At 34.8% G+C, this 12,440-nt stretch overlaps 1 protein-coding gene across 1 annotated transcript in view; it reads left to right on the forward strand.

The window, feature by feature from the left end:
* Nucleotides 1-2,186: 2,186 nt before the first annotated feature.
* The window catches only part of NRCAM (neuronal cell adhesion molecule), a 334,348-nt gene continuing 324,094 nt past the window's right edge, over nucleotides 2,187-12,440 (forward strand). The window contains exon 1 of the mRNA XM_053716724.1: nucleotides 2,187-2,272. The gene's annotated coding sequence lies outside the window, so the exon portion shown is untranslated. The remainder of the gene's footprint in view (nucleotides 2,273-12,440) is intronic.

Below are 12,440 nucleotides of genomic sequence, written 5' to 3' on the forward strand. Positions count from 1 at the left end.
CGCATCCTCTCTTGTGCAAGTCAGCTTGTTAATAAATACACTTTGAAAACAATTAAGTACATAATATAGTGGGCTAGTAAGTAATTGCAGCGGACAAGTGATAAATACAATATCTTTAACGGAACATGAGAAATTTACAATACAAAATATTTATTAATAGTAAAAAGAAAAATTATAATTTTTGTATTCATTGCCCCCATTTCATGTAATTTTAATTTTGAAAATTGTGTTTTAATTCTCATGCTCATTACAGACTTCAGAAGCCTAACCCTGCTAGAAATGTTTCCCTAACTCGCCTCTGCAGACATGCTAAGATAAGATACTGCAAAACAATGCATATTTTGCTGAAAAATGAAAGCGGTAAGCCTTGTCTAGTCCAGTAATAAGTCCATATTGGCTCCATCAAATATGGTGATTTTTTGGGGAGTTTGGCCATTCAAAAACAACTGCAGCAAACAAGGTGTTAATGCATCCATATAGTATTTGGATTCATCTTGTATGTTAATTTATTGCAAGATTACAGAAAAGCCCTGTATTTACAAGGGGATTTACATCCCTTTAACACTGAGGAGACACGTAACTTGTTTACATCTGGCTAGTAATGTTTTCCTTTAGAAGGGTCCTAATGTGCGTTAGTTTGTAGATATGGAGACACTTTATAAAAACAACTGAACAGTTAAACATTCTTCTATTGGACGATATTTGTTCTCATAAAAAAGTGCTTATTAATTGGCAGCTATATAGTAAGACTAAGATTACTGTGTTTTTGCTGAGCAAACTTAACCTTTGAATAATATAGTTTAAGGCAAGCCGTCTAATTAAGGATACATTGATATTGCTATGTATTTAATACATCATATTCTGAAGAGATACTTTACATTTGGTCACATGGTTACTCAGTGATTATTCTTCAGTTTATTTCTTCTTTAGCCCAGATAGGTAAAATGCCTAAGCCGGATATATTGACCCACCTGTGCTTAAGACCTGGGTTGACTATTCATAATGTGAAAAGTGACCGTTGTAGGTCAATCTAATCTAGAAACTGACAGTTATGACAAACTAATCTGTTTACAATGTATTTAAATATTTTATGGAGTGATTGCCAGGTTAAGGTTTTTAGCCAGCAAATGAAGAGTGGTCTTAAAGGACCTTGCGATGTTAATATAAAATGTTAAGTTATGTGTAATGATTCATTACACATAACAACATTTTATATAAACATCTCAAGGTGCTTACTGTTTCTTTAAGACCACTCTTCATATGCTGACTAGGATGGGTGAATGTTTTTATATTTTAATTTGAATGTTAGAACGAATGTTATTGTACAAATTCGATTTACATAATCGAATGTTGATAAGAACGAATATTTTTAAAAATTCTATAATCGAATGCTATTGACAGTTTTCGAATGTCATTTTCGAATTTGAATGTGCATAATTAGTTTGAATGTCCACATTCAAATTTTCTAATGTAACATTCGATTTAACAAATACTTTTCAAAATTTCAATATTTCATGTGGTAGGGAATTTAGTAAATTGATACATAATAGATACTAATACTGTATATGAATTTGAATGTTTCTAATTTGAATATTACATTTAAAGAGAACATTAAAAATAGTATTACAACTATATGAATTTGAGTTTTTCTAATTCGAATATTGAACAATTCGAAAAAAATTATTTGAAAATTTCGAATAGAATATTACATTTAAAGAAAGCATTAGAAATACTATTACATTAAATAAATGTGACAATGTTGTACAAACATTCAAAATTCGAAATGAACGAACAAATGTGTTAAAATTTGTTTCATTTTTTAATGTAGCGAAACATTTACCCCTCCCTAGTAACGAAACAACTTTTCAATATATGTTCTTATCCACATATCCTCTGTTAAATTAATTAAGCTTTGAAATTGTAGATTTTCTAATTTGATTAAATGGTTCCCTATTGAAATAGGTTTAATCTCATTATGTTTTTAAACACAGAATACCTGTAAACATGAAACATCTTTAGTATGTAAGTGTATAGTGTTACATGAAATATTGTAAGCATTTTGACCTTTTTATGTACATAGATGAAAACAATTACTAACAGTAGCAGGGGAGGTCCAAACACAGCTTGATTGGCTGCAGAAACACCTCTTTTCACTGGTTATCACAAACTCAGCCAGCAGCAGGGAACACAAGTCCAGTCTTTCATTAGGATTACCAGCAAGCCGTTTTCCAGCTGTTACACAAAGTGGATAGAAATGATTACTTTTTACACGGTAAATAATTATTTCCTGATTTATATCTAATCATATTAGCCTGTGGTTGCTGTTTTACAGAAATCTCAAGGATCTGTTTTTTTTAAGAAGTATTTTTGTAAGTTTTGTAGCTGTATTTTGCCTTAAATATTATTGTGAAATAGGAGAACAACATCTGAGTGTGTGAAGTTTATTTAAATTAAATTGTGTATTTCATCTTTTTTTATTTTGTATTTTTGTGTATTAGTTCAAATATTGCTGAAATATTGCAGTTACTATCTGTAAACACATTCTTTCATTTTCATTTTGATATTGGGCAGGCATGTGTAATGTGTAATGAGTACTACCAGAATAAATGCATAGTTTAAATATGAATCTGTATTGGAGCCAGTGCAATTTGTTGTTTGTTTTTTTTACAGTCTTTTAGCAGTTAACAGAGTGTGTAGAAATGATTATTACTTTCATTGCAAATAATTAATTCTTAATATTTATTAAATTATACAACTGTGGTTGATTTTTTTTTTTTTTTGTAAGGAAGTTTGTTTTCTATGAAATTGTGATTTATATCCTTATTGAGTAATTTATTTATTTTTTGTGTTATGTTTATTATTGCCTATAATATTATAACTAACTGTAACCATATTAAACGGAGGAGTTGTGAATAAGCCATGCTTTTATTGCAATCTTGTTTATTGCACTGTCTTTAAAGGAATAGTAAACCCCAAAATTTTATTTTGTGATTCAGATAGAACATACAATTTTAAACAACTTTCCAATTTAATTCTATTATCACATTTTCTATATTCTCTTGTTATCCATTGCTGAAGGGACAGCATTGCACTACTGACAGGAAGCTGAAAATATCTATTTAGCCAATCACAAGAGATAAATGTGTGCAGGCACCAATTAGCAGCAGCTCCCACTAGTGTAGGATATGTCCGTATTCATTTTTTAACAAGGGATACTAAGAGAACGAAGCACATTTGAAAATAGAAGTGAATTTAAAAGTGTCTTAAAATGACATGCTCTATCTGAATCATGCAAGTTTAATTTTGACTTTCCTATCCCTTTAAATAATCTGAGTACCATTTATTGACCAGTATCTATTCTATACAAGTTTGGCAATTTTGCCTAAACTTTTATCACCAGAATATCTATAGTTTGTAAAAATCTGCAATGAAGCCAATGCACCTTGCACAGTTAGCAGCCTGTGTATATTATGACCCTTTTTTTACATGATAATGTGACATACAACTCAACCCAAGGCATTCACTTTTTCCAGTTAATTGCAGTGTTTTGTGTTTTTCCCATTTAGAAGATGTTTTAAAGTGGTTTCTTTGAGGAAAATACAATAGGATATTGGCTTTCAAAGCTCTAATGGCAAAATGCAAAGGGGCCTGTTGTCTCTAGCATAATCAATCATGCTTTCATGGAAATAAATCTATTTCCTATTCAACCAATATGATGTGTATTTTTTGTTTAAATGTACATAAAACTCAAAATGAAATTCCTTCTTAAAAAGTTTAATTATGCCTAGTAAGACACATTGCAATTTATTTGTGTTATTTATTTTGCCCCTTTTTATACCAATATCTGCAAGAGATTGAAGTGTATACTCTGGACTTCAGAAGCCTAACCCTGTTACATTCTACACATTAATTGGTTGATTACTGAGATATAACTGTTTCAGATATAATTAACATTTCAATATTATTTATTCTAATAGAATCAACATTTGGATATTCCAGTTGCTTTTTTGTATTTTTTATTAAATACTAAATTTAAAAAAGTAAATGCAACAATACTACAAAAAACAGTAACTGATTGTATCAGAACTTTTATGCGTTTCCTTTTTTTGTAGCCTAAAAAGTGTGGGCCAAAAGCAAACCTGGAAAATGCTGCAAATTGACAGATATCTGATTTGCAGCATTTGCTTTTTGTCCTCATAGGGATTGTGGGACAAGTATAATTTTTTTACACAAAATCAAAAGGTGTTTGATGTCTTTTTATTAGATGGAAACTTAAATGCCTAGTTACATTTTTTGTGCTGTAAATAGGGTTGGCACCACGGCCATGTTTTCCTGGACACTTATGAGTTACACATCCTGCAGGATGTGCAGAGGGGAATATGCATTGTGCTGCTTGGCAGCAAAAAATTGTGACCCTTGGCAGCATTATTCATGTTCATTCCTTCACACCCTACAGCATCTATGGGCTCCATGTACGAAGCAGCGAAAGCTGCTCCGGAGCCTTTGCGGGGCAGGTTCGCATATGCGAGCCTGCTTCCCGCAATGTAAGAAGCAGCGGTCATTAGACCGCTGCTTCCCACACCCTACGCCACCTCTTAGGTGGCGAAGCAAAATCACAGAGAGCACGCTCGCTCTCGGTGACAGCCCCTTCAGTCGCGTGATTGGTCGCGTGATTGAAGGGGCGGGCATTACACACTCCGATGAGTGTGTAATGAAACATACGGGCAAGCGGATCAATAGATCCGCTGCCCGTGTGTAGCGGAGGCGGGCGGACAGCTTTGCGAGTTAAGAAGCTGTCTGCCCGCCTCTTAGTACATGGCGCCCTATAACTCATAAGTGTCCAGGTAAACATGGCCGAGGTAGCTACCCTAGCTGTAATCACCAGTTATAATAGTACTGCAAATAATGATCAATATAAATAATAATAATAATCACAGTGTTGTAAGGTGTGTACTACTAAATAATGGAAAATGTGTAAAAGGCATTCTCCTGTAGACACAATACACATCTTATCTACAACTCTTTTTGTTTATTTAAACTTTTATATATTTGGCAAAGAAAATGCTGCTTAGGGAACAGTGGGGTTTGCACTCAGGTTTATGGACTTGCATTTATTTAGACACATTTGGGACTGAGTTATTGTAAATGTTTTTGGTTGGTTTTTTTTTTAGTTGGTTAATGTTGACATTTGCTTGGATCTAAAGAATATAAAATTGGGCGTTTAAACCAGAAAGTAGCTACCCAAACCTTATGTCTCTGCACCCTCAACCTGTAGACTGTAATATCTTTATAGCTAGGTCCTCCTCCTCCTGTTCTAGATTTGTTTAGTCTGTTATGTATTTGCATCTTATCACAATGTTTTGTCATTATAGACCCTTGTCTCTGTACCCGACGCTACGGAAATTTGCAAATAAATTTTATACAGATAAATAATATTAATTATAATAAAATCTGTTTGCTGAGCCTATTGCAGATTGTATAATTTACATGAGCTTTGTGACTTTTTATTATTCCCCATTGTGTTCACAAGCTAGGTAATACAATATGTCAAAAAAGGTTCGCTGTCTTTTTAGACAATCAATTATGTACAAATTCAAATCTATATTGATGACTGTTGGGTACTCTCCTGTTGTAGTGAAAAGTAAGGATTAATGTGCACTATTTTTATTTTCATAATCAATTAGAATCCTACACAGATGAATAAGCACATGAAGGTTAATCTATATTTTAACATGGTGGCACCCAGGAATAGAGAAAGTCTAAGGAATAACCTTAATACTATGCTTATAATATGTATGTATGTGTATGTTCATAGTGTTTAGTTATGCTAATAGGTGACACGTCTGCAATTAACATTTGGTGCTCCAAATCCATAGAGATATGTGTGTTTATCAATGTGTTTCAACAGTGGTGTTATGGGTACAGTGGGCATGTTTATTTGTTGGATTATTAATTACTTGACTTGTGATTCATGTTTAATATAAAATTTTTACTTGATTTTGCTTTGGGAAGTCAATGAAAATTGTGATCATATCAACATTGAAAGGGGCTTGGTAACATGCAGATAACAATTGATTTTAATCAACTCCCATTTTTTACCCTTGAAAATGTGTTAAGCATACGGGCCCTGAGCAGGACATGGTCTGATTTCGACAGATTTATATGCCAGTTGCTCCTTATTAGCTCACAAACTAAACTGAAGCTTTTGTAAGCAAATTTACCTATGAGTTTGAACAAGTGTATGTATGGCATTTAATTATTTCTTTAGAATGCCTATTTATAGTGATATGAAACCCAAAATGTTCTTTTCTGATGAAGAAAGAACATACAATTTTAAAAAAGGTTTCCATTTCATTTCTATTATCAAATATGCTTCATTCCCATGGTATTCTTTGTTAAAGAGATACATAGATAGGTGTCTGGAGCACTACAAGGCAGGAAATATTGCTGCCATCTAGTGCACTTTCAAATAGATATCAAGAGAAGGAAGAACATTTGATTATAGAAGTAAATTAGCAAGTTGTTTAAAATTCCATGCTCTATCTGAATCATGAAATAAAAAATGTGGGGTTCATGTCCCTTTAAGGATAATTTCACTTTACAGTAAATGTTTCAGCAGACGTACTAGAATTTTCAGGGTGACAAAAACCCAGCAGCAAGTTTCCAACACCAGTGCTGTCTCTCTAGCTTAGAGTGCTGATTAAGACTCCTCATAGAGTAACATATGGAACCTCATTGTGCCCCCACCACAAACATAGCAGCACTGCTCAGTTTCTGTTGGACTAACTGCCATAGAAGGAAGACTGTAGCATGTTTGGAAAAGCACACAGATCTCAATGTGAATGCAAAGTGGGTTTAGCATCAGTCTTCCATTATTGATGCATTTAGATAAATAGATAAAGTAAGTAAATGTCTAGTGCACTGCAGTTAGCTATTGATGGTCAACAGTGTTATATTATTATGCACTACATAGATCTAGACACAGAGTATGAGGTTATGCAATACATAAGCAGGTTTGCATTTCTAATGATGTTGGAAGGAGGTGGATTAGTGATGCTAATGGCCAATATTTTTGTAGAAGAGATGGTTTGTGTGTACAACAGCCTCCTTAGATTGCTGATAATAGTTTTGTTGGTGCTTCAGCAATTTACAAGGTCATTATGTGCTATTTTATGTATTATCCATTAAAAAATAGCTTTTAGAATAGTTTAAACATTTACAGCCAAACATACTTAGAGGTTGTATGTAGCTTGACAAACTTATTGTAACTCTGTGAATAAAACAATATTCAATCTGTTAAATACAATACTGACCCCTAAAACATACATGATCAGTTTTACATGATTAGTTTGTCCATGTTGAAATCTTTATGTCTTCTTGAAGTTAAAGGGATTTGTTGTTCTGTTGTATTTAAATGGACACTCAAAATTGCAGATAATGTTACAACATATACAAAGTTGTTTAAAGTTTTATTGCATATTAACTTGAACACCCCTTATGAACCCAAAGACAATTTTGGCACAATTTTAATTTCTTTCATAATGTGGTGAGAGTCTTCAAGTCCATTATTTCTGGGATTCAGCTCATGGCCACTAGGAGGAGGAAAATATTCCCAAAAACTCCTAGTGTACTTAATCCCTCCTACTTTGATAAGCCAGTCTTATATTTGCCTCCCAGGAGGAAGGTGAAGAATTGGGGTGCTCCAGACTCTTCGTTGAGAGGGATCCTCAGACCGATTTGAGGTCCATTTTCCCCTCAGAGAGCTGCTACTGGAAGACAGAGGGTATGTATAATTATGGGGTAGTGACACAATTATTAGTCACAAGCCTGCCACAGGTATCACAGGGACCGATTCCTTAGCCTCCTTCTGTTATGTTATCGAGATACTCCTTACATTGATCCTCTGCTGTGATGTAGATAGCACTGGATGGGCTTTCTACAGCAAGCAATAACCTCTGCAGTGGAGAAGCACAGTAGAGTGGGTGCAGTTCAAGTATGTTAATTGTCTAGCTTGCACTCATATAGCACAGTCTATTAGTAGGTACAGTTTTTTTTACACAGTACATCATGGCCAGGGGACAAATTTATTAGACAGTTTAAACCACTTCATATACTTCAGTCTATGCATGACTTATGTAAAATGTTTATGGGCTATGGCTTTTTTCTGTGGAACCTAAGTGATTTTGACAGGTTGTTTTTTGTGTGTGTGCTTTTGCACATCTATGGGGATTTTCATCTATGCCATATATTTTATCAGACATTTATTTTGTGCTTTATTTCTTCTTTACACTAGGGCAATGCAGGCACACTCCTATCTTTTGTGAACTTGCATAGCACGTGCCGGCTTTGTTGACCACAAGGCCCAATCAATTCATATAATTTGGTTAATTTTTTTTCTGGCGGAATTTCTAGTTTTGCACCTTATTTTCCCAACTCTGTACTTTACATAAGACCGGCATATCAGAGAGGTGGGAGATATTGAGTACTCTTGGAGGTTTTAGGAATCTTTGCCTCCTTCTAGTGGCCAGGAGTTGAATCCTAGAAGTATTGGACTTGTGGATTCTCACCACCATGAAATACATTATTTTATAACCTAATCAGATAGATAATTAGATAGTTTTTTTAATCTTGGATCAATGTTCTTTTGGTATCCTTTGATGAAAAGTTAGTTCTGGAACAGCCTGTACTCCTGAGAGCTAGCTGAGTACATTGAATGAGCCAATGACATGACACATATAAGTTCAACCACTAATCACCCTCCTGTCTCTATAGGGTATCTCTATAGGGCATTGTTGCTCATGAGTCTATCTGGGTTTACTCTTCAACACAGTATGTCAAGAGAACAATGCAAATTTGAAAATAGCAGTAAGAAATTTTATTACAATATTGCTCTATCTGCACCATAAAAGTGTAATTAACAATTTAATTATCAGCATGATAACATAATGAAAATAATCAGGTACTAATTTAGCACAACCTAAGACCTAAAATCAGAATGTCACCTTTTATTTACCTACACTGTATAATGTTTTGTGCCTGAATTGCAAAGGTATTTTACAACACTTCCGCTATGGCTTACATACTTCTTATTTCTGCTTGTGTGTGGGTATCTATCTATCTAACACGGAAATAGACTGCCTTCTCAAAATGGACTGGGTACACATCCCATGTCATTGCAAAGCTCACAGTGCTGGGTACTCAGCTCCCAGTGACTCAGACAGTTGATTCCAGACTAGCCTGGGTGCATAGCCCATAGGGATAATTACAAAACAAATATATTAACACAACATATAGAAACTCTGACAATCTCTTAGACACAGCTAGATTGGAAGCAAAATGGAATAGTTATTTACAGAATTTGGGCAGATAGTGATATGCTCAGGACCACATCAATATCTTGTCCTCCATGAGTACTTAACCTACGGTCACACAATGCATGCCTTCAGCCAAACAAACAAGGGTGACACTGGCCTTTTGTAATTTCCCTGTATGAACTAACTCTTTCATTTTTGTTTTTACTCTAGCTGTGTGCTTGCAAGTGCCAGACTTTCTATGTGTTCTATGTATATTATATCTATCTATCTCTATCGATCATCTATCTATCTATCATACAAGAAGAACTCACACTTGCTAGATTTCATATATATCTGACCCTGCACCCTGGTGGCTGCTAAACTTTGGGATTGGTGTGAGTGCATATCCATTGTGGGGTAATGGATGCAAAAAAAAAAAAAAAATTCAGCCTAAACAAAAAGAAGAAAGAAAAGAAAATACTTCAAACACTCGTATAACTGATTTAGCACACATTCTTATTATATATCCAATTGCAAATTTATGAGCATAAATAGTCCCACTGATTAAAATGTAAGCTTTATTGATCCACTATAACAGATAATTAAAATAATAATTATCAACGGAGTAGACAAACTGCATCTCCCAAATTAATCTATTGATACCAGATAATTAAATCTGTGGAATCAAGAATTACATGGCAAATCAAGGGTTAATAAAAATCTATACTGTGCAATTAATAAATAGACTGAGCTAGATTAAAAATCAGAATAGCTACTATATATGGCCTCTAAAACTGGATTTATTTACACAAGAGAGAGTTGAAGATATTTTAACTAATAAAAACTTCTTTACTTAGGAGATGTAAAAGTTTAGGAATTGGAAGAGCTAATTGCAAATTTAAAATAGATTCTTGTGCATGGTTTTAAACAAATCTATGTTGAAAATATTTTGCTTAGAAAGCTTGTGCCTGTGATACATATATATTGGTCATTTCATTATAAAATATATAACTGCAGAAAGGGTTCAGAGAGCACAGAGGACAGACCAGCTTGTTGCTGAACTGAATTCCACTGATGCCCTTGAAGCAGTGCATAGTTTTAATTGTTGTGTTTAGCGTTACTGTTAATTAGCAGAGCTCAAATAAATGTATGACTCGTTATGGTTTATGGACAAACGTGCATTGAAAATTATTTTCACACAGAGTTTGCTTGTAAACACATTTAACCTGTGTTTCTGATCATTTAACACAATGGAATAACTAATGAGTAATAGGCTGCAGTGCAAGAAACCTTTTTGAAGTTATCCACACTGCATGATACATTATTACAACTAACAGTAATTGTACAGATGAAAACATTGTTTTATATAAAACAACATATAGAAAAGTATCTATTTACTCACCAGAAATAAAAACAACACTGCCATATGACCATCTGAAACATATACTACTATATGAAAGCCATATGAAAGATATACTACTGCTTAGGGCTGTGCGATATGGGTAAAAAACAAAATTGCGATTTAAAAAATAAATAAATTGCGATTCTGATTCAATCGCGATTTTCACAGCAGCACCCCCTGTAACCCCCATAATCCCCCCTCTGTAACCTACATAAGCCCCATCAGCTCCCACTGTAACCCTGCACCCCCTGTAACCCCCATAAGCCCCCCTCTGTAACCTACATAAGTCCCATCAGCTCCCACTGTAACCCCCCCCCAATAAGCACCCCCTTTAACGTCATAAGCACCGCCTGTAACCACCATCATCCCCCAACCCACATAAGTCCCAGCGCACCCCCTCCCTGTAACCCGCATCAGCCACAGCGCTCCCCAGTAAGTCGTCCCCCCTCCCTGTAACCTGCATCAGCCACAGCGCACCCCCCCTCCCTGTAACCCGCATCAGCCACAGCGCTCCCCGGTAAGTCGGCTCAATGTCGCAAGGCGGGCATAGCAAGTCGGCGACCCTCCTGTACGTCATAGGTGATGTCAAAGGGGGCGGGGCTAATAATTGAATACTCTTGCGGTTTTAAAACCTCAGTGATTAATCACGGTTTCAAATCGCATCCGCGATTAATCGTGCAGCCCTACTATTGATCAGATGCAGATTCCTGTATTCTTAATATTCAAACTTTATGCTCTTGTTAAATCTTAAATAAAGTGCATGGTCTTTCAATCCCACATTATACCAGCTCTGTTCTTAAATTAGACCTCAGATATATGACCATGTTGTTCCCATTGTGCTACCTATATACCCAATTGAAACCATATATTAGATGTATAGCCCCTGTTGTACAGTTCCTATTGTGCTGCATTTTTACTTAAGTAAGGTCACAGCTTAAATGCACTGCCCTGCATTAATCATTACACTAACAATATGCCCAGTTTATTCCTAGAACATGTGCTTGGCACCTACAGCCCTATTATGCCATGTGTATATCCAAGTGAGATATGAAATCCAATGCATGATGGCTGCAGTCCCCTACTTTATTTTACTGATAGTGAGGGTGATAAGAGTTCTGGTCCAGTTAAATGCAAATGATAGATGATTTGCACACAATACTATGTGGGTATCTGATGGTCTGTAGGCCTCCTGCAGTTGAGTTCCCAGATGTGTTTTTAGCTGATGCAATTCCTTGGTCTTAAATTATATTTCTGTATGTGTTGTTACTAAGAATTAAATTATATTTCTGTATGTGTTGTTACTAAGAAATGTAAAACTACTTAGGACTTATCATGCATCCAAATACATTAGCTTAAATTCAAAGGTTCAAATTTCAAAACAGACTCAAGGAAATAAATAACCTTTTTTCCCCTTATTTAATTCTCTTGTGTGAGATCATACAGCAGGTGCCAAAGTTTTCAAAAAAGATGTGTAGATCAAATAACTTATTTAGCTGGGTATGGCTTATATATATAGAAAGTTCTTGGTTTGAATAACTGCTTGGCTGAAAATGTTTGAGAACATTTTAGGTGTCATTTAAAAAAAAAGTAGAAAAATTAAATAGTACTAACTTCATGTTAAAACTTAAGTACTTAAAATGCAAGTCTGTCAAAAGAACTTAAATAAGGGGACAGTCTGCAGAGGCTTAGAAACAAGGTAATCACAGAGATAAAACATGTATTAATATGCGTTGGTTATGCAAAAC

Source organism: Bombina bombina, chromosome 6 (assembly GCF_027579735.1).
Source record: "Bombina bombina isolate aBomBom1 chromosome 6, aBomBom1.pri, whole genome shotgun sequence".
Lineage (NCBI taxonomy): Eukaryota > Metazoa > Chordata > Amphibia > Anura > Bombinatoridae > Bombina > Bombina bombina.